Source organism: Myotis daubentonii, chromosome 3 (genome assembly GCF_963259705.1).
Source record: "Myotis daubentonii chromosome 3, mMyoDau2.1, whole genome shotgun sequence".
NCBI lineage: Eukaryota > Metazoa > Chordata > Mammalia > Chiroptera > Vespertilionidae > Myotis > Myotis daubentonii.
The window spans coordinates 36,784,899-36,798,466 of record NC_081842.1 but is presented as its reverse complement, the minus strand read 5'-3'; positions in this window follow the sequence as shown (position 1 = coordinate 36,798,466).

Here is a 13,568-nt window from a genome sequence, read left to right as displayed (position 1 = left end):
CAATCAACCATTCCTTTTGTACAACTTCAGGAAAATATTTAAACAGAAAGAAATATAGGTGATAGAATCTATAAAGAATATTAGAGCTAGAACAATAGTCCTACAATAGGAATGTCATCTAAGTAACACATTTACTACCATTCTTACGTTCCTTGTGATCAGTGAAAATAGTACACAAGTACTCTTTCATTCTGTGTTTAGCTCACTCTTCAGAATCCTTCTTTTATTAAAAACAATGTTTTTTTTTTTATTGGTTTTAGAGAGAGGGGAAGGGAGAGGAAGAGAGAGAGAGAAACATTGATGAGAAAGAGAAACATCAATCAGCTGCCTCCTGTACACCCTCTACTAGGGATCGAGCCCGCAACCCAGGCATGTGTTCTGACTGGAATTGAACCTGTGACCTCCTGGTACATGGGATGATGCTGAACCAACTGAGCTACACTGGCTAGGCACAGTGATGGTGAACCTTTTGAGCTCGGCGTGTCAGCATTTTGAAAAACCCTAACTTAGCTCTGGTGCCATGTCACATATAGAAATTTTTTGATATTTGCAACCATACTAAAACAAAGATTTATATTTTTGATATTTATTTTATATATTTAAATGCCATTTAACAAAGAAAAATCAACCAAAAAAATGAGTTCGCGTGTCACCTCTGACACGTGTGTCATAGGTTCACCATCACTGGGCTAAGGCCTTCAGAATCCTGCTTACCACAGCACTAGAAATGAGCTGCTGATAATTGCCTTTGTCTCAGGAGTTGAAGTCTACTAATACTTTTCTTTCATAAAATTCACTGTCTACATGCCTGGCATACGGATAATGTTAAATAAGTGCTCACTGAATGGATGATTAAATGTTACAAATTTGTAAAGAGAAAAAAACACCCTACATCTACATAGCTGGGGTTTCATTTCTCTTGTGACACAAAATAAATGTGCTCCTGTTAACAAAATTCTTTGTGATTTGACTCTCCTAATTAGAGAAGGTGAGGGTCATACATAAAAATGCATGTGAGGAGTTATTTAGGTATCTATGTTCATGCACCTGAAATCTATACATTTTTGAGTACAAACATAAACATAAATTCACTCAGAGTAATGTGTTGTGGAAAGTCTGTCACAATTTGCCTTGCTTTCCCCTTTCTATGACCTTGGGTCTCAATTTCCTCAGCTATAACATTCAAGCAGTGAATTTTTTTCTTTTAATTCTAGCCTTCTACATGTAGATACACGTGTGCAAAATCAATCATAAAATAAAAGAATAAATTTCACTTGACCTGATTTTAAGGACTTATTTATATCTTAGAAAATAAATTAGGCATTTTTCTTTAATTTTCCCCAAGGGCCTTTGATGAAGCTGTCAAAACCCAATGGCTGGTTTTCCTTTTCCTAATTACAATTACCTGTAGGAAAAATAGGAGGTAGTATTATTTTCTTGTTAGAAACCAGGTATTCTATTCCGGTGTTGAAATAATATCTCCAGCCTCTTTGAAGTGAAGCACAAAGAATAGTCTCTGACTGAGGCTGAATTGATCCAGAGAGAGACCCACTCTTTTTTAAAAAAATTTTTATTGATTAAGTTATTACATATGTGTCCTTATCCCTATGTTACCCTCTTCCTCCCCCCGCCCCGACTCATGCCCTCACCCCTCTGTTGTCTGTGCCCATTAGTTAGGCCTATATGCTTGCATATAAGTCCTTTGGTTGATCTCTTTCCCTTACCCCCACCCTCCCCTACCTGCCCTCTGAGGTTTGACAGTCTGATTGATGCTTCTCTGTCTCTGGATCTGTTTTTGTTCATCAGTTTATGTTGTTCATTATATTTCACAAATGAGTGAGAGCATGTGATATTTATCTTTCTCTGACGGGCTTATTTCACTTAGCATGCTCTCCAGTTCCATCCATGCTGTTGCAAATGGTAAGAACTCCTTCTTTTTTACTGCAGCGTAGTATTCCATTGTGTAGATGTACCACAGTTTTCTAATCCACTCATCTGCTGATGGGCACTTAGGCTGATTCCAAATCTTAGCTATGATGAATTGTGGTGCAATGAACATAGGGGTGCATATATCCTTTCTAATTAGTGTTTCTAGTTTCTTGGGATATATTCCTAGAAGTGGGATCACTGGTTCAAATGGGAGTTCCATTTTTAGTTTTTTGAGGAAACTCCATACTGTTCTCCACAGTGGCTGCACCAGTCTGCATTCCCACCAGCAGTGCATGAGGGTTCCTTTTTCTCCACATCCTCACCAGCACTTGTTGTTTGTTGGTTTGTTGATGATAGCCATTCTGACAGGTGTGAGATGGTACCTCATTGTTGTTTTGATTTGCATCTCTCAGATGATTAGTGACTTTGAACATGTTTTCATAAGTCTTTTGGCCTTCTTCTGTCTTCTTTCGAAAAACATCTATTTAGGTCCGTTGCCTATTTTTTGATTGGGTTGTTTATCTCCCTTTTGTTAAGTTGTATGAGTTCCCTATAAATGTTGGAAATTAAACCCTTATCAGTGATAACATTTGCAAATATGTTCTCCCATGCAGTGGGCTTTCTTGTTGTTTTGTTGATGGTTTCTTTTGCTGTGCAAAAGCTTTTTATTTTGATGTAGTCCCATTTGTTTATTTTCTCTTTAGTTTCAATTGCCCTAGGAGCAGTATCAGTGAAGAAATTGCTTTGGCATATGTCTGAGATTTTGTTGCCTGTGGATTCCTCTAGTATTTTTATAGTTTCCCATCTTACGTTTAAGTCCTTTTTCCATTTTGAATTTATTTTTGTGTATGGTGTAAGTTGGTGGTCTACTTTCATTTTTTTTTGCATGTATCTGTCCAATTTTCCCAACACCATTTATTGAAAAGGCTGTCTTGACTCCATTGTATGTTCATGCCTCCTTTGTCGAATATTAATTGAGCATAGTGGTTCGGGTTGATTTCTGGGTTCTCTATTCTATTCCATTGATCTATATGTCTATTCTTGTGCCAGTACCAGGCTGTTTTGGAGATACCCACTCTTGAGTCTTCTGGAAGATCTGCTTCCTTCTGAGAACAAAAGGCCAAATCTGATTGGATTCTTGCAAAAGGTACTCACATAGGAAACCTCAGTTGACCAATGGGGAAGCAGCTATTTGGCCAGGCAGTCTTGGAATGAATTTAGCTGCTGGTTGGCAGGGGGGGGGGGTACATGTAAAACACCACATCTAGGCTACACAGTAATTTGTTTTTAATTACTGTATTTGCTTGCGAAAGGCTGTGAGGTCCACTCACTGCTCATGTTGGTGTGCTAATTGACTGTTTGGAGATTTACTAACTGGGTTTTACACAGTGTTTTTCCATAGCCTGTGGTGATCCAAACAGCATGTCATTTATTTAGTTCTTCTAAAACTTTGTCTTAATATCTCAAATAAAGATAAAAGAGAAAACGTATCTCTTATTAAATCCCTCAACTTTAAATAGTCAAGACTAAGAATGTATTACCCTTTAAACATGTCTTTGATTTCATTTTGTTTCTTGGCTTACAAAATGGAATATTTTTGTGTGAAATGTTTATGAGTGTCAACAAGTAAATGCTGATTTATGTGCATGCTCTTACAGCCAGGGAGTTGGGACATGGGAGAGGATGGTGAGGTGGATGTGAAGAGAACAGCCAGGGCACAAGAGAAGCCAAGCAAATGGCGAGCCAGGTGTCTGCCCAGCAGGTAGCATGCCCAGGGGCAGAGCCTGGCAGCCCACGGTGGGTCGGATGGAGTTCAGAGGAACACAGGTGCTGGGCAAGTCCACGCCCACAACTGGGAATAGTCATGGCTCAAGCTGGGCTGGATGAGAATAGGCAGAGAGATGACCTACATGAATGAAGAAGAAGCAGTCAGAACTGGGTCAGGGACACACTGGAGTTAGTGAGTGAGAAGGTGAGTATACATGTAGAAGGGCTGTGTGAAATTCTACTGGCCAGAGAGGTAGTTCTCTTCAGATGCTGAACTAAGAGCAGAGATTGTATTATTATAATTATGTTTCCAGGGCCTCAAAGCTGTTGGGGTGAGGATAAGAGAATAATATAAATTATTAGTGATCTAAGAAGGGTCCGATTGTCAATGCTTGTTGCATTTGTATTGATATAAAATTCTTGATACAAGTTTAAAATGTAAAAATCCCATGTTGCATATTTAGCCTGTCTTTGATTCCTGAGGTTGGGGGTGCAGTTTTTGTTTTTGTTTTTTAACAGGTTGTACTCTAGTCCAGCCCTTCAGGGTCTAAAATAGTTCCTGATGGATAATTGTTGCTTAATAAGTTTCATGTAATATTTATCAGATAAAAGATAATTTTTCTTTATGTAATGTTTTAGGCCCAGGTCATAAAAATAAAAATCATGGCTCTGTGTCCACAAGAATTCAACATAAGCAGAATGAAGTTTAGAACCTTTACCTAAATAAACCTAGGTACCAATTCATTTTGACTTGTTAATCTAAATATTTTTACTTTGTTCTTTTTGGGAGATGGGTATAGGTTATGCTTTCTGCATAATTGCCTGAATTTTAAAATATATTTAGTTATTGTCAATACTGTAGAAGTCATTATTGTATTGGAGTGCTATTAATATGATATTTTATGGTCAGGGATTCAGGAATTCTGAATCCTGGACACAAAGTACCCACTAAAAATAGAAAGATGAATGTCTACGCCCATGTACTCAATAATATTTATTGTTGTATACTTAATTGTTGTATACTTAATATTTATCATCTAGCTTATCTTTTTAAAAATATTACACTCCTAAAATCATGGTTAAATGACCACTTCTCCAACTGGAACCACACCCTCTTCCTTGGCAATGATGGGGTGGTGGGATGAAATGGATATTACGTAGGGTTTAGAGCAGCAAGTCAGATTTCTTTGGGTTTAGTTCATTGGATTTAATTCAGGTTCTCTACCACATAGTGTTATGATGTGGTTCAAGTCATCTCATCTATAAATGGGAGCAATAACAGTACTTACTTAAATGTGACGATCGTATATGCTCATATATATATTGCATTTAGGACACTGTCAGAACCACACAGTAAGCACTATATGTGTTGGCTATCATCAATACAATTCTGACTACAATAATTATTAATTTTGATTCATATTTTAGAGGAGGGATATGACTAGAAGTTAGAGAGAAGAACTTTGACCTCTCTTAAAGGCCAAAAAATATGGTGGTAGGTAGTATGAAAATAGAAACATTCATTAGAAAATTGGAGCAATTTTCTCTCAACCTATACATTTAAAAATATTTTATTTTCTGTCCAGATGTTTGATAACATAGTGGGTATGAGGTATACATTTTTTTATGAATAAAGATGATAACGTCATAGATCACACTAGAAAAGAATTACTTATATACAGATTAATTCTTTGTGCTTTTTAAAGCTGTGCTTTCATGACAAGTGTAATTGTGAGATAATATTGATAGAGAATTCAAGGCGTGCAATTAACACAAAATGGTAATAACCAAGCATACTGTAATCTACTGATAAGGATAAAGAAAATTTATTTTATTAAAACAAGAAAAGAGTTCTGACATGAAAATATACATGGAGGAACCTGAAAGGTAAAGCAAAATTTGGATAGCCAAGTGATTAAAGTTGATCATCCTAGGATAATCATGACTCTTATAAAAGTTGTTACCAGAACTTTGCTGAGCGATGTTAACGCAACGCCCAATTGTGACATCAAAATCAACACACTCACCTAGATAATTTTTTTCCTGAGATTGCCTTCTATTGTTTGAAATCACATTTAATCCTTCCACAATAGGAGGCTGATATACAATTGTGAATACCTGAATCACACTGATTTACTCCCTAATTTCACTTGAGAAAACCACTTTATAAACTAATATTCTGATTCTAAGCAGAAAAGGAATAGAATACAAAATAAAATGTCCACAGGGGGTTTTACCATTTCATTTGGGGTGTCTTATTGAACATTAAAATGCAATGTAATAAAAAAATGTTTAGAAGAGATGAGATGATGGTGTGCTTTCGAATAACTCAAAGAAAAAAAAAACCCACTGCCTCAGATTTGAGTGCTACATTTTATTTATAGCTTCAACTGATATCTTGATTTCAATCATGGAACCTCTAGTTAAATGCAGAGATGGTTTTATAAGCCTCCTGGGTGAAGGGAAATAGCCCGACCTGATTGGCCCACCACTAGGAGGCTAGCTGCAGAGGAGGAAAGATGAAGAGAACTAGTCAGCAGCGTGAAAGGTGGAACAGAAGTTTCCCAGAGGAAATGTGCAGGAGTGGAAGATTAGTTTCAAAACCTAAGAACTTGGAGGACAATGGAAGGGCAAGATAATAAGAGAAGAAAAATAGAAAGGGAGGGAACTCTGCTATACTGTGAGCAAATAGCTGGTTTAAAGGAGAAAAATTCAAACTGGATACTTAAAAAATATTTGTAGACCAAAGAGGTGAACATGGCAATACAAAATATTGTTAATAGCTATGCTTTTTAATAGCAATTTTATAGAGCTTTCCTGAATACCATGTTTTTAAACAAAACAAAATAAAACTGAATTTCCTTAAGTAAATTTGAGAGTATACTCATCTAACTTATAATATACAGAGGCCCTGTGCACGAAATTTTGTGCACTGGAATGGAGGGGGGGGGGGTTCTTCAGCCCAGCCCGCATCCTCTCACAGTCCAGGACTCCCTCACAATCTGGGATCCCTGCTCCTTACTGCCTGCCTGCTCGCTCCTTAACACTCGGCTTGCTGCTCCTTAGTGCTGCCTTCGAGGTGGGAGAGGCTCCCGCCACTGCCACTGCACTCACCAGCCGTGAACCTGGCTTCTGGTTGAGTGGCCGCGCCCTCTCTGGGAGTGCACTGACCACCAGGGGGCAGCTCCTGCATTGAGTGTCTGCCCCTGGTGGTCAGTGCACATCATAGCGACCAGTTGTTCTGGTCGTTCTGCCCTAATGGTTGCTTAGGTTTTTATTATATAGATTTGCACTTAGAACGTGTGTAGACTATATACTTTTGCATTTGGGAATAGATTATATTTATTTTTGTATTTATATATTGTTTTATTATATTATTTTACATGACACATATATTGGACTATGTTAATGTAATATATATTTAGTTTGCTCTAGCCTCCACTTTTCTTTAAGGTGAATATTATTTCCCTGAAAGATAAATGTTGTTTAAAAGAGTTGTTAAATATTATTTTGTAGAGCAGAGTCATTTCCAAATGGACAATGCTCAGTTAAGGGGACTTTGAGGATCAAATCTGTCAGTTCTACCTTTCAAATATATGCGGAAGCCCATTGCTTCTCATCCTCTCCCCTGCTGCTCCCCACTATCTTTTACTAGATTATGGAAATAGCCTTCTCACCAGTCTCCCGGCTTCTGCCTTAGTCCCAAGATCACAGCCAGAGATGTGCTGTGAAAATGAAAGGCACACCAGGCTACTCCTCTGCTCACACTGAAGGCTCCCGGTCTCACTCGCAGTCCAAGTCCCTGCGCGTGGCCTGCAGAAAGGCCCAGAAGCTCCGCAGAGCCAAGCACGTGGGGTTCAGCCTTTGTATTACATTCAAAGCACTCCTTTCCACTGGGTGATTCACTTCAAACAGGCTGGAAGTCACCCATTTTGCTTCCAAGTTCCACAGACCTGGACCTAATTTCTGGCACTGTGTTCGCTATAACCCAGTTCTATTAGAATATAACCATCTGGCAGTTGTATGGAGTTTGTCATAATCCAGGTTCACCTGTTATACTTATTATAACTCACACTATGCTTTAATGATTTCTATCTGGGCCTGTTGCTCAATGCCCAAGGTTGAGAGTTACAAACTTACTTTTGAGGAAGTTGGAATAAATATTAAAATTATCATTTCGAGAGTAGAAAGTTAGAGATGGAGATGTGTGGCCGTAGAAATTTGAAGGTCGTTTATTTTTGTTTTGTTTTGTTGTTGTTTTTTAAATTGTGAGGAGGTATGCTTTTGACTTAGAGTGACCCAAGTAGGTCAAAACAGAGGGAAATGTTTTACTGAGCTTTTAAGATGTTTTCTAGTAAAGGACAGACGTAGCATCTATAATTGATGAGAATGCAGCATTAAATAAATATTAGATAAATTTTGCACTAGATATAATGGTTACCAAAGTTAGCATTCATTGGTAAAGTACAAATGCAAGGGCTTGCCTATAATATTGTGATTTAGAACTAGAGTGGACTCTAAAATATGTTTATTTATTTATTTAAATCCTCATTTGAGGATATTTTCTTAATGATGAGAGAAGAAGAAGAAGAAGAAGAAGAAGAAGAAGAAGAAGAAGAAGAAGAAGAAGAAGAAGAAGAAGAAAGAGAGAGAGACAGACACACACACACACACACACACACACACAGAGAGAGAGAGAGAGAGAGAGAGAGAGAGAGAGAGAGAGAGAGAGAGACTTTAATTGATTGGCTGCTTCCTGTACATGTCCTGAACGACTGGGGATCAAACCTGCAACTCAGGTATGTGCCCTGACCTGGAATCAAACCTGTAACCTTCCCAGTGTACATGCCAATCAACTGAACACCTGGCCAGGGTGAAAAATATGTATTTAAAAGTAGTCCCTCAACCACCTAGCAGGTGTGGCTCAGTGGTTGAGTGTAGAGCCATGAACCAGGAGGTCAGGGTTTGATTCCTGGTCAGGGCACATGCCTGGAAATTAGTACCCAACTTTGAAGGAACTAGATGCAATGGAAAGGGAAGGAACCAGCAAAAATGAATTGACTCACACTGAGAAATAGCTGAGGACGTTGCAGCAGATTTCTCCCGTAGAACAGAGACGTATACAATTTTATATTGGGGAGCAGCAACAATAAGTCTCCCCTGCACACAGGCTTTCTGAACAAAATGCAAAGTAAGACCAAACAGTAGGGAAGATGAGGAATCCAATAGCAATCTCATTGGATGCGGAGAAGGTGGCTTCCTAACCTGAAGCAGAGAGTCAGGCAGCCTCTCCTCAGGAAAGGGGACTTTCAGCAAAAGCAGGTGTCCTGCCTCTGCAGGAGGGCTGCTCCCAAGAGGACGGGAGGTGTGGGGAGCTGAGCTGTGCATTTCCTCTTCCAAGGTCACCAACAGGTCACTCATTCCGTTCCTCCTCCTTGGAGATGAGTAAAGGTAGGGCAAGAGGCCAAGCGCTTTGAGGGAAAACCCCTCCTCAAGCAAATGAGAGGAGAGAGAAGTGGGGAATAAATGTGCCCTCCCAGACACCATCTTCCATCTACTGAGAGAGAAGCGGGACTTGCAATGGAAATTGGAATCTTGAGTAGAATTTGGAGGGTCTTCCTTTGAGTGGAAGAAACGGTGAGATGGGTGGGAGTGGACCTTTTCTAGGTCTCATATAGAAACTTCAGTGTCTGGTCTCTTTTACCTGCTCTGAAATGAAAGCTTCTGCTTTCTTCCGACACTGAATTTCTCTCTTTTGAGAGGCTCCCTTGAGGAAACCTGCCTCCACTCTAGCTTGAGATTCCAGCCCATTACATTCAGCGAATCTCTCCGCCTTGCACACATCGTTCCGGAATAATAATAAAAAAACCCATGTCCTCAGGAGACAGAAATAGAAGGGCTATATTTTTGAAAGGTTACCACGTTGAAGACTTGTCTAGTAGCATTGTTGATATTTTATTTTCAGGACTAGAAAAGCACCTAATTTGAAGGAGTAGGGAGTAAACAGCAGTGCACAAAATTGGCATCATATTAAGCCTGCACAGTCCAACTTCACTGAGTGACACTGGCTAGAGAGAGCTCTATGGTAACCTAGGAAATAAGAATTTAGAGTGTCAGCCAACAGAGAAAATCAAATTATTGTCAACTTGCTACAGGAACTCTGTTCAAGCAAATATGTCATGCAGTCAGTGGCAGACGTTTCAAAAGCCATGCCTCTCAGTGAATAGATTGCTTGGTTACTCCCTTAAAGCATTTTCATTTTTAATCTCACCTTCAAGATATTTTATCCCCAGTTCTGTTCCTGTTCTCTTGAACCACATAGCTTTCTCCTGCCACCACCAGAAAAGATAACATGTTTAAGAATCATAGTGGAGCAGAGTTGAAAGCAACCTGAACACTTCTAAGGGCTTCATTTTACCCACATACACTGAGTCTCAGTGACATTCATGGATTTGCCCTAGTTTCCCCTCTCAGCCATAAAGCAGCAACACAGACAGGGGTAGGTAGAACTCAACTCCCTCAAGCAGCCACTGATGATAAAAGGTCACACAATTACCTGACAGCTGACTGTTTTCTATTTGCTCCCTTCTATCACTTTAACATTTATAAAACGATCTAATTTAAAAAGTCATGCATAACCCTTTATAGCAGCTTATAGGGTTGATATTTCTGGAGATTCTTGGAGCTGTTCTTGTTGGAACTACTTGTTATAACAATGTTGTTGTTACTATTGATCACTCCATGCTTGACACTCTGCTAAGTGCTTCGCAAATCTAATTTCTTTTAACCTTCACAACTGTGTTACACGGATCTCAGAGAACTTAAGTTATTCAGGAGATACGATGTCAGATCTCATCAAATTCAGTTACAGCCTTTACCTTAGTGTCCCAGTGAGGACAAGGAAGGGATCATTATTTCTTTAAAGCAGAGACCCTGACTAATCATAACTGAATCCATTAGATCGTGTCAGATAGAATGCTGCTTACTCCGAGGGTTCCAAGGGATATTTCTAATGAGTAGTTCACGGGGACGAGGGGGCGGGGAGGAGTATATTGTTAAATACAGCGATCACAGAGGTTGTCTTGAATATAGCAGTCCCCAGCTCAAGTGAATTATTAACTCAGTATATGGCCCCGGGCAAGAAACTAATGAGGTGTGGAATCAGGGTGTTTGTTGAGGCCATGACACAGGTGGCTTACGTTCTAGACATGCATGTTGGGAACTTTATGGAATAAGTCTGCAAGCAAACCTTCAAATAGCACTTTGTCATATTGAGTTACCATACAGGGTGCTCATCGCCGAAGTCCCGCAAGGACCTGTGCTAGGTGCTTTGGAAACTCCTTTTTAATTTTCATGACAACTGCATTATTGCCATTTTATATAGAAAAACATTGAGGTTTAAAGAAGGCCTCATGCTAGTAAATGATAGGAGTTGCCCCTGGTGTGAGTGACTGGCTCCTCAGTGTGTTCTCTTTATGTTATATCACAGACCCAACACCAACCACCTCTGCCTCCCTTTAGCTCTGCCCTTTTAGACCCTGCCCTATTCATGCAGTTTGTTTAGAACCTCCTGCATATAAGGTATACTTTGAAAACAATTAGGGATTCCATAACTGCTGGTGAGATTGATTTCCCCAAGTTTCCCACTTGGCTGATCTGTGACTGACATTCCTCGTCATATACCAGTTGTTTGAGTACTTCACTGCACGATCACTTAGCAATTGCTATCTGTACAATGTATCAATGAGTGTTATTGCAATGACAGCTCATGAGTTCCAAACTGCTTTTATGAACCCCGCGTTTGCTCTAGCAAAGATGAATGCTACCAGCTCCGTTGCTTTTCACCAGCAAAACTGTAACTTGGATGCATGTAATGCGTACACACTAAAATGGGTATAGCAAATACAGTGCAGATGGAACATTTTATATTTTTACAGAAAACAGTTTGATTTTAACCATTCATTTAGTGTTTATTTAGTGCCTGCTATGTTCTGATAGCTGTACTATTAGACATGTTTCATCCCCAAGTTTTTACCCTAGACAGGATGCAAACACATACTCAAGCATAGCTCACATGAGCTTTATTCAGCAAAAATGTCAAGGAAGATATACATGTGTAATATCATTCAAGCCTCATTACAGCCCTACAGAACAGGTATCACCAACCCTAAATTTAATGAAAACACAGAGACTGAAAGAGGTTAATGAATACAGTGAGAATGTTGGAGAGCCAGGATTTGAACCCAAATCCTGACTAAAGATCTGGGCACTTTCCACTATTTAAGTTTGCTACCTTGAAGTGGATGGTGCAGAATTACACGCTACAGAAAAGGAAGAACAGTTGGTCTTGAGTGATGGACAAGACTCAAGCAGATGAAGATGAGGGAGGAGGAGGACTTCCAAGGAGGAGATGTGAGAAAAATGTCTAATAGAAATACGAATTAGATGTGCTCAGGGAAGTAGATAAGCCAGAGTGAAAGAAGTAGAGAACTGGTCTCAAACAGGGCTCAGAGACTGGGTTGGAGGGTCAGGTGGGCCAGGTTATACTAAGCCATGGATGCCTGTTTATCAAACTCTGACCTTCCCCAGGCCTGGGACTCCCTGGAGGTTGAAGAAATGCCTCCTCTCTGACTCTCCTTTGCTGCCCTTCAGCTGAAACATATTATTTTCTTGTTTTAAAGGTCACTGTAAGTCTTTGGGAGGCTTTCACTGACTGTGACAATTCTGATATTCTTCCTTCAAGGAACTCCTAGAGCATGGGTTTTGCCCTGCAAAATTTATCACTTAATAAGATTCTTTGTTTTGTTTTTCCTTTATTGTTTTTGAGTGAGTTTGTCTTATGATCTCACCCAGAAATTAAACTCCTGGAGAACAGGGATTAAGTCTTATTTATTTCAAGCTACTGAAAATTCCTTCAAAATATGCATATTATAAAGCAATGGTAAAATGTAGTTAAGCACAAAGAATCAAGAGTGGGGAAAATAGAATGGGAATGAGGGCCAACATAAGTAAGCACACTTTAAGAATGATGATGCTATTTCCGGTAGATGCCAAATTGTAAGGGAGCAAGGTAACTCTCACCATCCAAGAGGAAGAAACATATGGTGTCTTCAGGTAAGCTGTACTTTCCTCAGCAATTACTTGTAAAGGATTAATTTTGACTTAGATCAAGGCACATTATTTAACAAGTTATCAAAAGTAACGTGCCAACTATCTATCAATGAATTGTCGCTGAGCTCCAAGTCCACTCTTCATTGCCTGCTTTGCAAAACCGGAGCAGGACTGAGTATTTCTCCTTTGCCAGGCAGCATGGTGTTAAACTTTGTCCACTGAGGGTTCCAGGGAGAAACCGCAGGAGGTGGCGGCTTCTCCTTCCGGCCTGACCTGTTCCTTGCAGAACCAGTCATGTCTTTATGGGCAGCTTCTCACAAAGTTCTGAGAGCTGTATCCCAGCAGGTGCCGCTGGTGTGGCTCCTCCCAGGGGTTGGCTTCCCCTGGCACCTTGTGCCAAAGCTCTGGAACTTGGTAGCATGTTCCAAGGGATAGCACCTCCCTACGGACAGCTGCCATGGCACCCCCCACAAGTGGCTTCACAGTGAGTCATGAGGCCTGGCACCTCCACATGGATGACTTTCTCAGCACTGTCCTGCAAGTGGCTTGTAAGAAAGGTCTGAAACACCTTCTCATGCATACAACCCCAGCACCCAGAGAGTTTTCTGGTGAGGGCCACTTCTACAGCACCTCCCTGCTGATGGCTTCTTTATCAGCATTCCCAGAGGATGGCTTTCCAATGAACCCCACCCAGGCAGCCATCAACAAACTTTTAATATCCATTTCCTTACAGAATTGGTACAAGTTTAACATATAGAAAC